At 36.9% G+C, this 14,047-nt stretch overlaps 1 protein-coding gene across 37 annotated transcripts in view; it reads left to right on the top strand.

Moving 5' to 3' along the window:
- The first annotated feature begins 257 nt into the window (after window positions 1-257).
- LOC143857130 (disease resistance protein At4g27190-like) overlaps window positions 258-14,047 on the top strand; it is a 71,405-nt gene continuing 57,615 nt past the window's right edge. For 7 of the 37 annotated variants that reach the window (XR_013238453.1, XR_013238452.1, XR_013238451.1 and 4 more), the window contains exons 1-8: window positions 258-405; window positions 688-738; window positions 891-981; window positions 2,076-2,132; window positions 7,353-7,403; window positions 7,495-7,585; window positions 10,502-10,786; window positions 11,425-11,481. The gene's annotated coding sequence lies outside the window, so the exon portion shown is untranslated. Of the gene's footprint in view, window positions 406-687; window positions 739-846; window positions 982-2,075; window positions 2,133-7,352; window positions 7,404-7,494; window positions 7,586-10,501; window positions 10,787-11,424; window positions 11,482-14,047 lie in introns of all 37 variants that reach the window. The other 30 variants (XM_077367432.1, XM_077367436.1, XM_077367428.1 and 27 more) reach the window with 29 other exon arrangements.

The raw sequence follows: 14,047 nt of genomic DNA on the forward strand, positions 1-14,047 counted from the left end.
CTCTCAAAGAAAATACTAAATTAATGAAAAAGTGAATCATGAAGGACCAACATACGAGGACTCCATCTTGGTTCTGATAATGTCAGAAGGGTCTTGGAGACTATTTACCACCCGATGTTGAAGAATCACCCGTGTTTGATTCTTGTTTTAAAACGTATCCGAATCTGTAATTTCTTGAAACTACTGCCAACATTCCGTACTTTTTCTCATGAACTAAAGCAAAGGACGATTCGCTTTGCTTTACAGCCTAGCAAATGCAAAACATATTATCTCCTTATTTATTTTTTTAGAAAAAAACTTTATATATTGCCATTAAAGCCAGGAAGAGATGTGTATCGCAAAGTTTTAAGGTTATCAGAGTGACTAGCTATTTTTGTCTTTGAGAGTTCACACTGGTGAAAATAGGTATTTTCCTTTTTTGTGCCCTCTATTTTTTCTTAGATATTAGAGAGTGATTTTGTGGGATTCTGAGGAATCTATTTTTGGAACTACGAAGATTAGAGGAATGCTTTAGAGGAATGTTCTTCCATGTGTTTATCTCTTTTCTTTTGAAAATTAAACAATTCAAACACAAAAGTTGATTCTGCAATTTGGGGTGTCTGTATCTATTTATCTATCTATCTATTACTTATGTGTGTGTGTGTTAAAATGTGACGGGAATCATAAAACAGTCTTTATTTATTACAGTGATCAAAGTAGGGACCATTGGAGAGGGAGAGTTCATGTTGGTGAAGGTAGGTATGCATGTTTCTTTACTCTCTCTCTCTCTTTTTCCAAAAATATTAAATAGTAATTTAATTGGTGGGTTTATTGAGAATCTCATTTTTTTTCTTAAATATTAAATAGTAATTTAGTGGGTTTGTGGGTAATCTCTTTTTGGAACAACCAAGATCAGAAAGAAGAGATGCTTAGCTAAGCTTTTGGGCTATTAGAGTGATCAACTATTTTCATCTCTAGGAGAATTCAAGTTGGTGAAAGGAGGTATTTTCCAGCTCTCAATTTTTTCCATAGAAAATATTCAGTGATTTGAGGAAGATTAGAGGAATGCTTTAGTAGTGCAGAATCCTCTATTCTTGGATACGTTCGTCTTTTCTTTTGAAAGTGAGATTTTATACCGTTTAAGCTAGAGGTGGCAATGGTTCGGTTTGACCCCCAAACCAAACCGAAATTTGAATCGGTTTAGTCTAGGCGTGGCAGCGGTTCGGTTTGACCCCCAAACCAAACCGAACTGAACCGAAATTTGAATCGGTTTGGTCTAGGGGTGGCAACGGTTCGGTTTGACCCCCAAACCGAACCGACCCAAAATTTGAATCGGTTTGGTTCTACCAAACCGAAACTGAATTTTCGGTTCGGTTTCGGCTTGGTTTTAGTTCAATTCGGCCAATTTTATCACCCCTTAAACATAATCAATGGAAATAGGGGACAACGATTTGGTTTCGGTTCAGTTTGACCCCCAAACCAAACCGAACCAAAATTTGAATCGGTTGGGTTAGCCAAACCGAAACTGAATTTTCGGTTCGGTTTCGATCCGGATCTGCTAATTTTGCCACCCATATTTTAAGCAATTAATGAGTTTTTATATGGTGTAAGCCCTTATAGTCCCGTATTTTTTAAAAAGTACTGTACATACCATGATATAGCATGATCCAAACCGTCCATCTGATGGGCCGCAATGTAAATAGGTTGTGCTTGAAAAAGCATTTCTATAGGATGATCCCAACCCTCTGATCTAGATAAGAACTGCATATTATGGAAACCTCTATAGATCATACAGCTAGGATCATCCTATGGAAATAATTTTTGTGAAACAGCCTATTTACGTTGTGTTCCATAACATGGACGGTTTGGATCATCCTATGATGTGGTCCGTAGAGTGCTTTTTGGAAAAATAAGGGCCTATAAGGGATTACACCATTTAAAATCTCACAATTCAAAAAAAAAAGTCCAAATACCAGGTATGAAGCTTGGTTAACTCATGACCAAAGTAATAAAATGACATAAAATAATAAATGGAAGAGATATAAGGGGCGAAGAATTATATAATATAATTGTTCAAACACTCTTTTGTTTATCAGGGCGACCATCTGCATCATCTCTGCATCAAGGTGGAGACTTCGCGTTGGTGAAGGCATGTATGTTTGTTTCTCTGTACTCTTCTTCTTAAATTATATTAAATAGAAATATTTTAACAAAATTTCAGGGATTCTCTTCCTTAAATATTAAAATTTAGTGAGTTTATGGAATATCTTCTTTAATAACTATTAAATAGCAATTCTATAGTCGGGCACAACCGCTAATTGTAACATAATGAGGTATGCCTACTAACAATACAATACTCGGCTTGTCTCAATGTAAAGGTCACCCCTAACTGAGCATTCCACATGAAGACCAGTAGGAGCCCATTTGGTTGCCATCAAAATAGTATTTTCTTCTGAAAGGAAAGTAAAATTACCTCAGTTTCCCATTCCCAAGGATGTTTGGTGGTTATGCATTGTTCATTCTACTTTCCTTCAGGAAACTAATCAGGCCTCTTCATCCAAATGTGGAATACTAGAAAGAATTTAAAATTATTGTCTTTTAGAAATTTTGACGAAATTACCAAAATTTCAGGAATTTTGGCTGAAATCTGGTACATTTCGACAATTTCAGATTTCGCCTCTTTAGGTTTCGGTGTTAACCGAAATTAGAAATTTCGGTTGAAATTTAAAACCATGATTGCTACAAAATAGGCACATGGAAGGAGAATTTTAACGCCAAAGCTCTATAAACTTGATCCTTAAAGTAGAAAAAGTCCTACAAAATACTATCATTTCTACCTCCTTTTGGAGCAAAAATCTCTCTACTTTTCCTAAAATTAATCTCTATCTTTCGGCCAACTTTAGCTCCACATAAAACTAGACTTCGGCCATTTCTTATGTTATCCGATTAAAAAAATAAGACCTTTAATTCGGCCAATTAAACAAAATAAAATGTGCCTATGCTTCTAATTACTCTTAATAACATCTAGAGCTCTACCCTTCCTGTGAAACTTGTTGTCGTAAACATGGTTTAAAATTTCGGTTCCGGTACCGGTTTCGAACCCATGAAATTTTGAAATTTTGACCCATGAAATTTCGAAATTTCGACCGAAATTTCAAATTTTTGGTCGAAATCCTGTACAACAAAGAGAAGTCTATTTTATTCAATATTAAATTTCGGTCGAAATTTCGGTCAAATATTTAAAAAAAAATATAGGTTTTTTGGTTGAAAATTCGGAAAAAAATGAAATTTCGCCTGACATTCCAAAATTTAGGCCGAAATAAAATACCGTTTCGGATAAGTGTCATTTCGGTGTCGGTCCCCTTTTGTCAATTTCATTTACAATTACTTTACAATAGTAATTTAGAAACAAAGATCGATTGTGCCAGAAATATTTATCCAGGAACCCGGGCGGCACCTTTAAATTTTATTAATATCAAATATTATAACAAGAAAAGAGGAGTTGAGGAGGACATAGAACCTTGCCTCTAACCCTTTAAAGGAAAGAAAAGAGAAAAAATAAATACAACTTTGAAATTACAATAACTTCTAAATTAAATTTAGCCTTCTTCAATCTTCAGATGATGAGCTTGAGCCTTCCAGTCCTTGTATCCTAGCATCTGCATCAAGCCAGTCCTTCAAGCACACACATACTTCCAATGTTTTTGATGACATTTTAGTTCTTGTCTTCTAAAACCCTGTTACATGCACTAAAAGCGGACTCTGATGCTACTGTAGACACCGGGGGGGAGGGGTTAGTAGATCACGTGCCATGACGGATATCACTGGATATGTTTTCTCATTTGCTTTCCACCAAGGCAAAATTTCAAAAGTTTCCCATTCTTCGGGATTGCTATAATGTTCATTTTCCAAATACAATGATAACTCATTGCAAGATGCTTCACCAACACTACTAGGTTTTGCTCTTTTTAGGCTTATTAAAGTAAAAATTAAATTATTTTTAGGCCCCGAGCTCGTAGAAGAATTGAGTCTTCTTTGTCCATGTTCCACCTCATATATATGATACATAGACCTTAATAATGATTTAATTTCATTTATACTATACCGTGAATCTTCAGGATCATTACCGAGGTTGTTATTGCACTCTTCTAACAAGACTTCTAAACCTTGTAACTTAAACCTAGGGTCCATTACTATAGTGAAGGAATATAAAGTGGAATTTCATTAAAATATTTTTTAAATTTAACTTCCATGACTTCAATTATTTGTTGATGTCTTTCAGTTCTATTTTTTTTAAAGTAAGTGTGACGTTATATAAGTTACTTATAATTATGTTTGAGGTTGGTTTGTAAACAGTAGAAAAAGCATTAGTTGCAGTATAAAAAACTTCAAGAAAACTCATGAAACCCTCAACAGTGTTCCAATCTGGGAGACTTACAGTGTAACGGAGAGGTTGAGGTATATTTTCATTACCAAATGATTGAATTAAATTTTTATATGGGAGGCAATATTTCAACATGAAATAAGTTGAATTCCACCTATATCTAACATCTAATTTGAGTTTAGAAAATTCTTTTTCATAGGTGTTGCATAATTTTGTAAATTCTTGTCTTCTAGACATTAAAGAATTGACAAATGTAATATAAGTTTTAATATTTTCTATTTGTGGGTAAATAAGAGCTAAACCATGTTGCACAGCCAAATTTTAAATATGGCATGCACATCTAATATGAAAAAGTTTTTCACTTAAAATAGGTTTCAATTCAGTTTTTAATAACTCTACTGCAGAAGTATTATTACTAGCATTATCTAGAGTTATATAATTTTTTTTTGTAATACTATATTCACGAGCAGTATTTAATATTTGTTGATATAATATTTTCAGTATGTGAGTAATCAATAAGACTGAAGCTAATAATTCTTTTTTCTAAAAGCCACTTAGAGTTGATATAGTGTGCGGTTACACAAATATATGAATAACCCTTTTTGGTACTCCAAATATCGGAAGTAAGTGCAATTTTCCATTAAATCCTTCAAAATATGAAATCAGTTGTTGTTTACGTTCATTAAAAAGTTTACAACTGTCTGATTTTAGAGTGTTTCTAGGTACCATTTTAAAAGCAAGATTTAAAGCTTGTTTAGCATATTTTTCAAAACGTTTATCTTCTCCTAAAACAAATGGTTGTTCGGAGTATATAACGTATATGGCTAGTTCTCTTCTATTATTATCATGAGAGTAGGAAAATATTCCTATTGAACTAGATTTGCTTAGGGTCTAACGGGCCATGCTTTTTATCACAAGCGTCAGCATGCCTTTTTAAGTGGCTCGTTCCACTCGAAACATTACAACTAAGATCCCTTTTACAATGTTTACAAATTGCCCTAACTTCTACTTTTCCATCGGGACATCTTATCTCTTCACGAGTGAAGGTAGACCAAACAATTGAAGTTCTACCCCTTTTAACTTTAGAGCGAGAAGGAGCTTGGCTCCCACTAGCACTAAGGTTGGGTTCCTTTTGGACTTCAAATTCAACCTTATCTTCACTCCACTGACCTCCAAAACAAGCTTCCATTAAGTCATCATTGCCCATGACTTCGTTGCTGTCGTGGCTAATGTTGGGGTAGAAAACTTCTTCCTAATCGGCCATTAAGAAAGGTTTAAAAAAAATTAGTGAAAGGAGAATTACAATTAAATATTTAAATGGGTACCAACCTCAACTTATTTGAGCAAAATCTCGCCCTCTTGTTGATCGCCAATCACCGCCCTCTTGTTGATAGCTAATCGCCACCCTCTTGTTGATAGCTAATCGCCGCCCTCGCCACCCTCTTGATGAGTAGTTAGTGCTACTAAGTAGAGAGAGAGAGAAGTAGATTGGAGAGAGAGGGAGAAGTTGATTGGGAGAGAGAGAGAGGATGAACTTGATTAGGGAGAGACATAAGTTAATTGGAGAGTTTAGATAATAGAGAGAGAGTGAGCTTTGGTGAGAAATGAAGGGGGTGGAAAGTTGTATTTATAGGATTGGGTGGGTTATTTTTTGACTTTCCAAAATACCCTCCAAAAAATAGTTGTTGGGGGGTTAATTTGGTAAAAGACATGAAATGACTTAAATATCCACAAAAAAGAGTTGTTGGGGAGGGTATTTAGGGAAGGTAAAACATTTAAACAATAAAAATCCAAAATACCCTCCAAAACTAGTTGTTGGGGGGGTTAATTTGGTAAAAGACATGAAATGACTTAAATATCCACAAAAAAGAGTTGTTGGGGAGGGTATTTAGGGAATGTAAAAGATTTAAAAAATTAAAATCCAAAATACCCTCAAAAACTAGTTGTTGGGGAGTGGTAACTTGGTAAAGAGCTTTTAACTTCCCAAAATACCCCCCAAAAAAGAGTTGTTGGGGGGGTATTTCCAAGATTTTATGAAAATATATGTTTTGGAAGAAAATACCCCCCAAACTAGCCGTTTGAAACAACTTTTGGGGGGTATTTTCAGGTTTTCCTAAAAAATATACATTTTCTAAAGGGGAACCGGGCTCGCGGGCCGGGCCGTGCCTCGGCAAACGGGCTGTGTCGTGTCGACCCGCCGGGCCACCCAACCAGGCCTGCGACTTCGTGCCGTGCCGGGCCGCGGGCCGGCACGGCTCGTTTGCTACCTTGAAATTCCCACTCCAAGTCCTTTCTTTATCCATTTAGCTTTATTTCTCTATCAAAGCTTTACAATAGCAATAATGCCCAACATAGAAACATAAAAAGAGAGATAAAGTCATCAACTAGATCCCATGACTTTTCTATGTTAGGCATTATTGCCATTGTAGAGGTGTAAGTGTAATTTATCAGTCATCAAAAGAGAAGAAAGGACGATGAACTAAATGAAAGGACGATTCCCATTAAAAAAAAACTTTATATTTTGCCATTAAAGCCAGGAAGAGATGTGTTTCAAGTTTGGCAAAGTTTTGAGGTTACCAGAGTGACCAGCTATTTTCGTCTTTGAGAGTTTAGACTGGTGAAAATAGGTATTTTCCTTTTTTGTACCCTCTATTTTTCCTTAGATATTAGAAAGTGACTTAGTGGGATTCAGAGGAATCTGTTTTTGGAACTATGAAGATTAGAGGAATACTTTCGTAGTGCACAATCCTCTCTTCTTCCATATGTTTATCTCTTTTCTTTTGAAAATTAAACAAATAAAAAACATAAGTTGATTTTAAAGTTGATTCTGCAATTTTGGGACATAGAAGTCTAATAGAATGAAATAAAAAATAATAAATGTAAGTGATGGAACACGCGAAGGTGTGTGTATCTATCTATCACTATATCATCTATGTGTGTGTGTGTTAAAATATTTTGGGAATAATAAAACAGTCTTTATTTTTTACAGTGATCAAAGTAGTGACCATTGGACATGGAGAGTTCATGTTGGTGAAGGCAGGTATGCATGTTTCTTTACTCTCTCTTCTTTCCAAAAATATTAATTAGTAATTTAATGGGTTTGTGGGGAATCTCTTTTTGGAACTACCAAGATCAGAGAGAAGAGATGCTTAGCTAAGCTTTCGAGCTATCAGAGTGACCAGCTATATTCGTCTCTTAGAGATTTCACGATGGTGAAAGCAGGTATTTTCATGCTCTCATTTTTTTCCTAGAAATTTTACAGTAATTTGAGGAAGATTAGAGGAATGCTTTAGTAGTGCAGAATCCTCAATTCTTGGATACGTTCATCTTTTCTTTTGGAAAGTGAGATTTTATACCGTATAAGCCCTTATAGTCCCTTATTTTTCAAAAACTAATGTACGGACCACACTATAGGATGATCCAAACCGTCCATATGATGGGCCATTACGTAAATTGGTTGCGCCCAAAAAAATCATTACCATAGGATGATCTTAGCCATCCAAGCTGTAGAGGTTGTCTTGGAAAGTAAACAATTAATGAGTTTTTTTTATGGTGTAAGCCCTTATAGTCCTGTATTTTTTTAAAAAGTATTGTACTGACCATAATATAGCATGACCCAAACCGTCCGTCTGATGGGCCACAATGTAAATATGTTGTACTTAAAAAAACAATTCTATAGGATGATCCCAACCCTCAGATTGAGAGAAAAACTGCATATTATGGAAACCTCTATAGATAAGAGGACTTGATGATGCCAAAATCCGGATACGGGGGTCGGGTGAGAGTTATTGGCAAAACCAGCAGCTTAGGTTGGTAGAGCTCCTATTCATGGGTGTCTGCGCTCATAGAAAACAACATTAGAAGGACCCCGGAGTAGGGACTCGGGGCACCCTCTGACGCTCAAGTCAGGTATTGGTATCACAGATATCTAAGCAAGACTATTGGAGATAAAAATGCTTATGGGGGGAAGAAGAGTCACCTTTACCATTGAGCAAGAGGGTGCCTTTTACAGGCTTAGAGTTCTTACACCTTATTTTAGTGTATAAGCCATGTGTCCCTGTGGATGCCATGTTTTAGCATGTTTGCCACTTGTTGTTGTGCATGCCATGTGTCTAATATAAAAAGGGAGTGCCAATTTTACCCCCAACATGGCTAGGATTATCCTATGGAAATAATTTTTGGGGAATAGCCTATTTACGTTGTGTTCTATAATATGGATGGTTGGGGTGCAACTTGGGCGGCTCAACCTGAACCTGCGGGTTCAACTCGGTAAAAAGTCGGGTTGGGTTGAGTTCAGGTCGGGCTCGGGCTCGGGTTGAGTTTTCTCAACCGGGGTTAAGTTTTCTCAACCCGGGTTAAGTTCGGGTTGAGGGCTTGGGCAACCTGACCCGAGTGAACCCGACATTTTTAATAATTTTAAAAAATTTTAAGCTTAAATTCTCGGGTTGGGTCGGGTTGAACACGGGTTGGAACTCGGGTTGGATCGAGTTCGGGTTGAGCAAATGGTTGCGAGGGTCGGGTTCGGGTTGGCATCTACCCGATTCGACCCGACCCGAGTTGCACCCCTAATGGACGGTTTGGATGACACCAAACAAATGGAGAAGAGAGGAAGAAATGCAAGTGAAAACTAAGATGAAACAACCCGCCAATCAAAGGAATCCATCCAAGGGATAAGAGCAAATAATACAAGAAGGAATCCTTCTTCACAAGCCAAAGGCTAAACTTGAATCAAATTCTCTGCAGAAGTCTCTTCTCTACAGCCCAAATAAACAATTAAGTAGGCATGGAACAACCCTCCAGCCATAGGTGCATCTCCAAAGGCTTGAACAACATTTCCTATCTTGACAACACAAGTTCCAAGAAAGAAGGGAGAGGAAAACTAAAGTTACTTTGATTAATACTTAAGGCTATCTTATTAAACTTAATTGTGGTCTTTGGAACTTTATAAAGCATAAATATAATATAAAAAATAACTTAAATCTTATCCAAAAACGTTTGGAATAATGGGTTGGACAGCAGGTAAAAAGAAACCCAAAACTGCTGAAATTCGTATGTTGCAGGCAGCTTCAACCCTTCTCAGGAAAATAGCACTAACTCCCTCTACAGAACTCAGATTTACGAACCGTTTGTTGCGTTGGAAAGTAAACTCGTAGATCTTTCCAACCATGTATGGCTTGATATGTTTAAAGCTCTGAGTAAATTCAGTTTTGTCCCAAAAGATGACCTAAAATCATGTACTGCAACTCTATTTTTGTACCTTTTAATTTTGAGGCCTAGGCTAGTGGGCCTAGTGGACTCGGTTTGAGGATCCATCAAGATAGCTCTGGGGTCATTGGATCATCCTATGATGTGGTCCGTACAATACATTTTGGAAAAATAAGGGACTATAAGGGCTTACACCATATGAAAGCTCACAATTCAAGAACAAAACGTCCAAATACCAGATATGAATCTTGGGGACATAAAAGTCTAATAGAATGACATAAAAAATAAAAGGGATAATTACATTTACACCCCCTCTAGTTTCTAACACATCCACTTCAACCCCTATAGTTTAAAAAGTGACAAAGACATCCCCTCTAGTTTCGTTTTGTTTAAGGTTTGCCCCCTCAGCTGAAGGTTCATCCATAGATTGAAGGGTTAGGATGATCCGATGGAGCTGATTTTTTGGGCACACCCTATCTATGTCAGGACCCATCAAATGAACGCTTTGGAGCATCCAAATAATGTGGGCCCATACCCGAATCCAAAGCGTTTGGTAGTGTTTGGGTTCAGGTATGGGCCCACATTATTTGGATGATCCAAAGCGTTCATTTGATGGGTCCTGACATAGATAGGGTGTGCCCAAAAAATCAGCTCCATCGGATCATCCTAACCCTCCAATCTATGGACGAACCTTCAGCTAAAGGGGCAAACCTTAAACAAAACGAAACTAGAGGGGATGTCTTTGCCACTTTTTAAACTATAGGGGTTGAAGTGGATGTGTCAGAAACTAGAGGGGGTGTAAATGTAATTATCCCAAAATAAAAAATGTAAGTGATGGAACAAACGAAGGTGTGTGTATCTATCTATCTCTATATCATCTGTGTGTGTGTTAAAATGTGTTGGGAATAATAAAACACTCTTTATTTATTACAGTGATCAAAGTAGTGACCATTGGACAGGGAGAGTTCATGTTGGTGAAGGCAGGTACACATGTTTCTGTACTCTCTCTTTTTCCAAAAATATTAAATAGTAATTTCACTGGTAGGTTTATTGAGAGTCTCATATTTTTTTAAATATTAAATAGTAATTATTGGGTTTGCGAGGAATTTCATTTTGGAACTACCAAGATCAGAGCGAAGAGATGCTTTGCTAAGCTTTGGGGCTATCAAAGTGATCAGCTATTTTCGTCTCTTGGAGAGTTCACGTTGGTGAAAGGAGGTATTTTCCTGCTCTCAATTTTTTCATAGAAATTATTCATTGATTTGAGGAAGATTAGAGGAATGCTTTAGTAGTGCAGAATCCTCTATTCTTGGATACGTTCATCTTTTCTTTTGGAAAGTAAACAATTAATGAGTTTTTATATGGTGTAAGCCCTTATAGTCCCGTATTTTTTGAAAAGTACTGTACAGACCATACTATAGCATGATCTAAACCGTCCATCTGATCGGCCACAATGCAAATAGGTTGGCCCAAAAAATCATTTCTATAGGATGATCCCAACCCTCCAATCTAGAGGAGAATTGCATATTATGGAAACCTCTATAGATCAGAGGGCTAGGATCATCCTATGGAAATATTTTTTGGGGAACAGCCTATTTACGTTGTGTTCCATAACATGGACGGTTTGGATCATCCTATGATGTGGGCAGTACAATACTTTTTGGAAAAATAAGGGACTATAAGGGCTTACACCATATGAAACATCTCAATTTAAAAACAAAACATACAAATACCAGGTGTGAATCTTGGTTAACTTTGACCAAAGTAAAAAAAAATGACATAACATAATAAATGGAAGGGATATAAGGCGTGAAGAATTATATAATATAATTGTTAAAACACACTTTGTTTATCAGGGCTATCATCTACATCATCTTTGCATCGAGGAGGAGAGTTCACGTTGGTGAAGGCAGGTATGCTTGTTTCTCTATACTCTTTTTTTTTCTTAAATTATATTAAATTGAAATTTTGTAGATTTCCGGGATTCTCTTTGTTCTCTTAAATATTACAAAATTTAGCGAGTTTTTGGGAAATATCATCTTTCGTAACTATTAAATGGCAAATCTTTAGTAGGGCACAACCACTAATTGTAACATAATGAGTATGCCTACTAACAATATAATACTCTGCTTGTCTCATTGTAAAGGTCACCCCAACTAAGCATTCTAATGAAGACCACTAGGAGTTCGTTTGGTTGCCATCAAAATAGTATTTTCTTGTGAAAGTAAAATGACCTCAGTTTCCCTTTCCCAAGGATGTTTGGTGGTTATTTATTGTTCATTCTCCTGTCCTTCAGGAAACTAATCATGCCTCTTCATCAAAATGTGAAATACTAGAAAGAAACTCTCTCTTTAATTCATAATCAAAATCGTACGTCTGATTTGCATTCTACATAAAACCATCTTAATTCTCTCTCTTATATTGCCCCTACAAAATAGGCACATGGAAGGAGAATTTTAACGCCTCTTTTCCGCCTCCTTTTGGAGCAAAAGTCTCTCTACTTTTCCTAAAATTAATCTCTATCTTTCGGCCAACTTTAACTCCACATAAAACTAGACTTCAGCCATTTCTTATGTTATCCGATTAAAAAACTAAGACCTTTCATCCGGCCTATTAAAGCAAAATAAAATGTGACTTATGCTTCTAATTACTCTTAAAAACATCTAGAGCTCTACCCTTCCTGTGAAACTCGTTGTGATAAATATGAAATCGACAATGGTCGGCAATCTTAAGGCCACTCCAATCCTCTAACGATCTAGGGACGATCAACCACCGAATAGTATGTTAGAAGTAGTAATTCATACTAGTGGGGCCGACCTAAGTCTATCTTAATTCTTCTAGAAGTTTTTGACCCAGTGGGATTCTTTAGGTTTTTTTTCTTCTTTAGTTGAGTTGATATTAGATTTTTTCTATAGCTATTTGTAGACACCCCATTTTGTCAAGACATGACTAATGATAGGTTTGTTGCGATGATGAATCCTATGATGAGTCCCGAAGCTTCTTTAGGTCTTTCCCTCGATGTCTCTCTCAACATTTCTCGATGATGAATCCTATGATGAGTCCCGAAGCTTCTCTAGGTCTTTCCCTTGATGTCTCTCTCAACATTTCTCCAGGTTTTCAAGAACACAAAGTCACCCAAACAACCAAGACACCCAATACCCAAGACCACCTACAACCAAGCCTACATCCAGAATCATCCGAGTTCACCAAAACCTTCTGAAAGAACCCTGAATTGGTCAAACAAAGGTCCCATGAATAAAGCTCGATAGCTCGGCACCCTCTTTTTATAGCAAACACAACATCCTGAAGATCAAATCACCAACACAAAGGAAAAGCTCTCCCTGAAGCCATTTCTAAGAACTAGAACCACCTTTCGGTCACCATAACCACTTTTGGTAACCAGAAACCACTTTGGCTACCAGGAACAACCTTCCCAGAGCAAAAAACTACTTGTCAAGCAACCCACAAACCAAAACAAAAAATCGGGAACTTGAAGCCAACTTTCCAAGGACCTGAAACCCATTTCGAGGACCCATAAAACACTTTCGGTTACCAGAAACCACTTTATGGGAACTAGAAACTACCCTCGGTTATGAAGAAATATTCCTTAGGAACGAAAGATCAAATCTTGCTACCAAGGACATTTCTTTGTAAACCAGAAACCACTGACTAGCAAGCCAGAGCAATTGACCACATTTCAGTCACCAAAAATCATAAGTAACTACCAAAAGTTACTTTTTTTACTGCTTGGGACCATTTGTGACAACTGGAAATCAGTTCTGGTTCAAACAACTGTTTTGAAACTACCCAATATTCCCAAAATCTGAAATCCAGTCCTGGAAACCCGAAAACCATTTCCGATACCCCGAAACCCGACATACGCTAACAAAAACCACTTTTTAGTGGTCCCATAAGCTCCACCAAAGTCTATAAAAGGAGGCTTTCCCCTCCTTCAATTTTCATTCCTTTTCACTCCTCCACTTTTGCTCTGGTTTTCACGCCCCCTCTTTAATATTTATACCCCTTTAACATTTAGTTGCTATCTACACTCCTTTAAGCCCTTAGCACCCCTCCCTCTTTGCACACCTCTTTTCCATTTGGTTTTAGAAAACCCTAGAGAGAGAAATCTTGGGGACATTTCAGAAACTAGTCCTAACCAATATATGCCGAAATCTCTTCTGATATACCACTGAGCGCCGGAGTTATGCCGAATGTCATAGGATTTGGAGCAGCACCAACCTATAAACTAGGTATATTTATAGTTTTTTGTACTTTCCTTTACAAAATTGGTAATAGGTAGCTACAGGGTTTGGGAATCCTCCTCTCCTCTTTTCATTATTAAGGGATGCTTCCTTAATTCCGGTTCTTTGTATTCAACAATCCATTTAGAGATTGACCATGCTTCTAGGTACCTAGAGCGAAGCATTATATGGTCTATCCCAATCTTTTGAGGATTGTTGTCTATTAACAACTAGATTA

The sequence above is a fragment of the Tasmannia lanceolata genome, unplaced genomic scaffold (assembly GCF_043159265.1).
Source record: "Tasmannia lanceolata isolate RefF3 unplaced genomic scaffold, GAP_Taslan_0.1 ptg000024l, whole genome shotgun sequence".
NCBI lineage: Eukaryota > Viridiplantae > Streptophyta > Magnoliopsida > Canellales > Winteraceae > Tasmannia > Tasmannia lanceolata.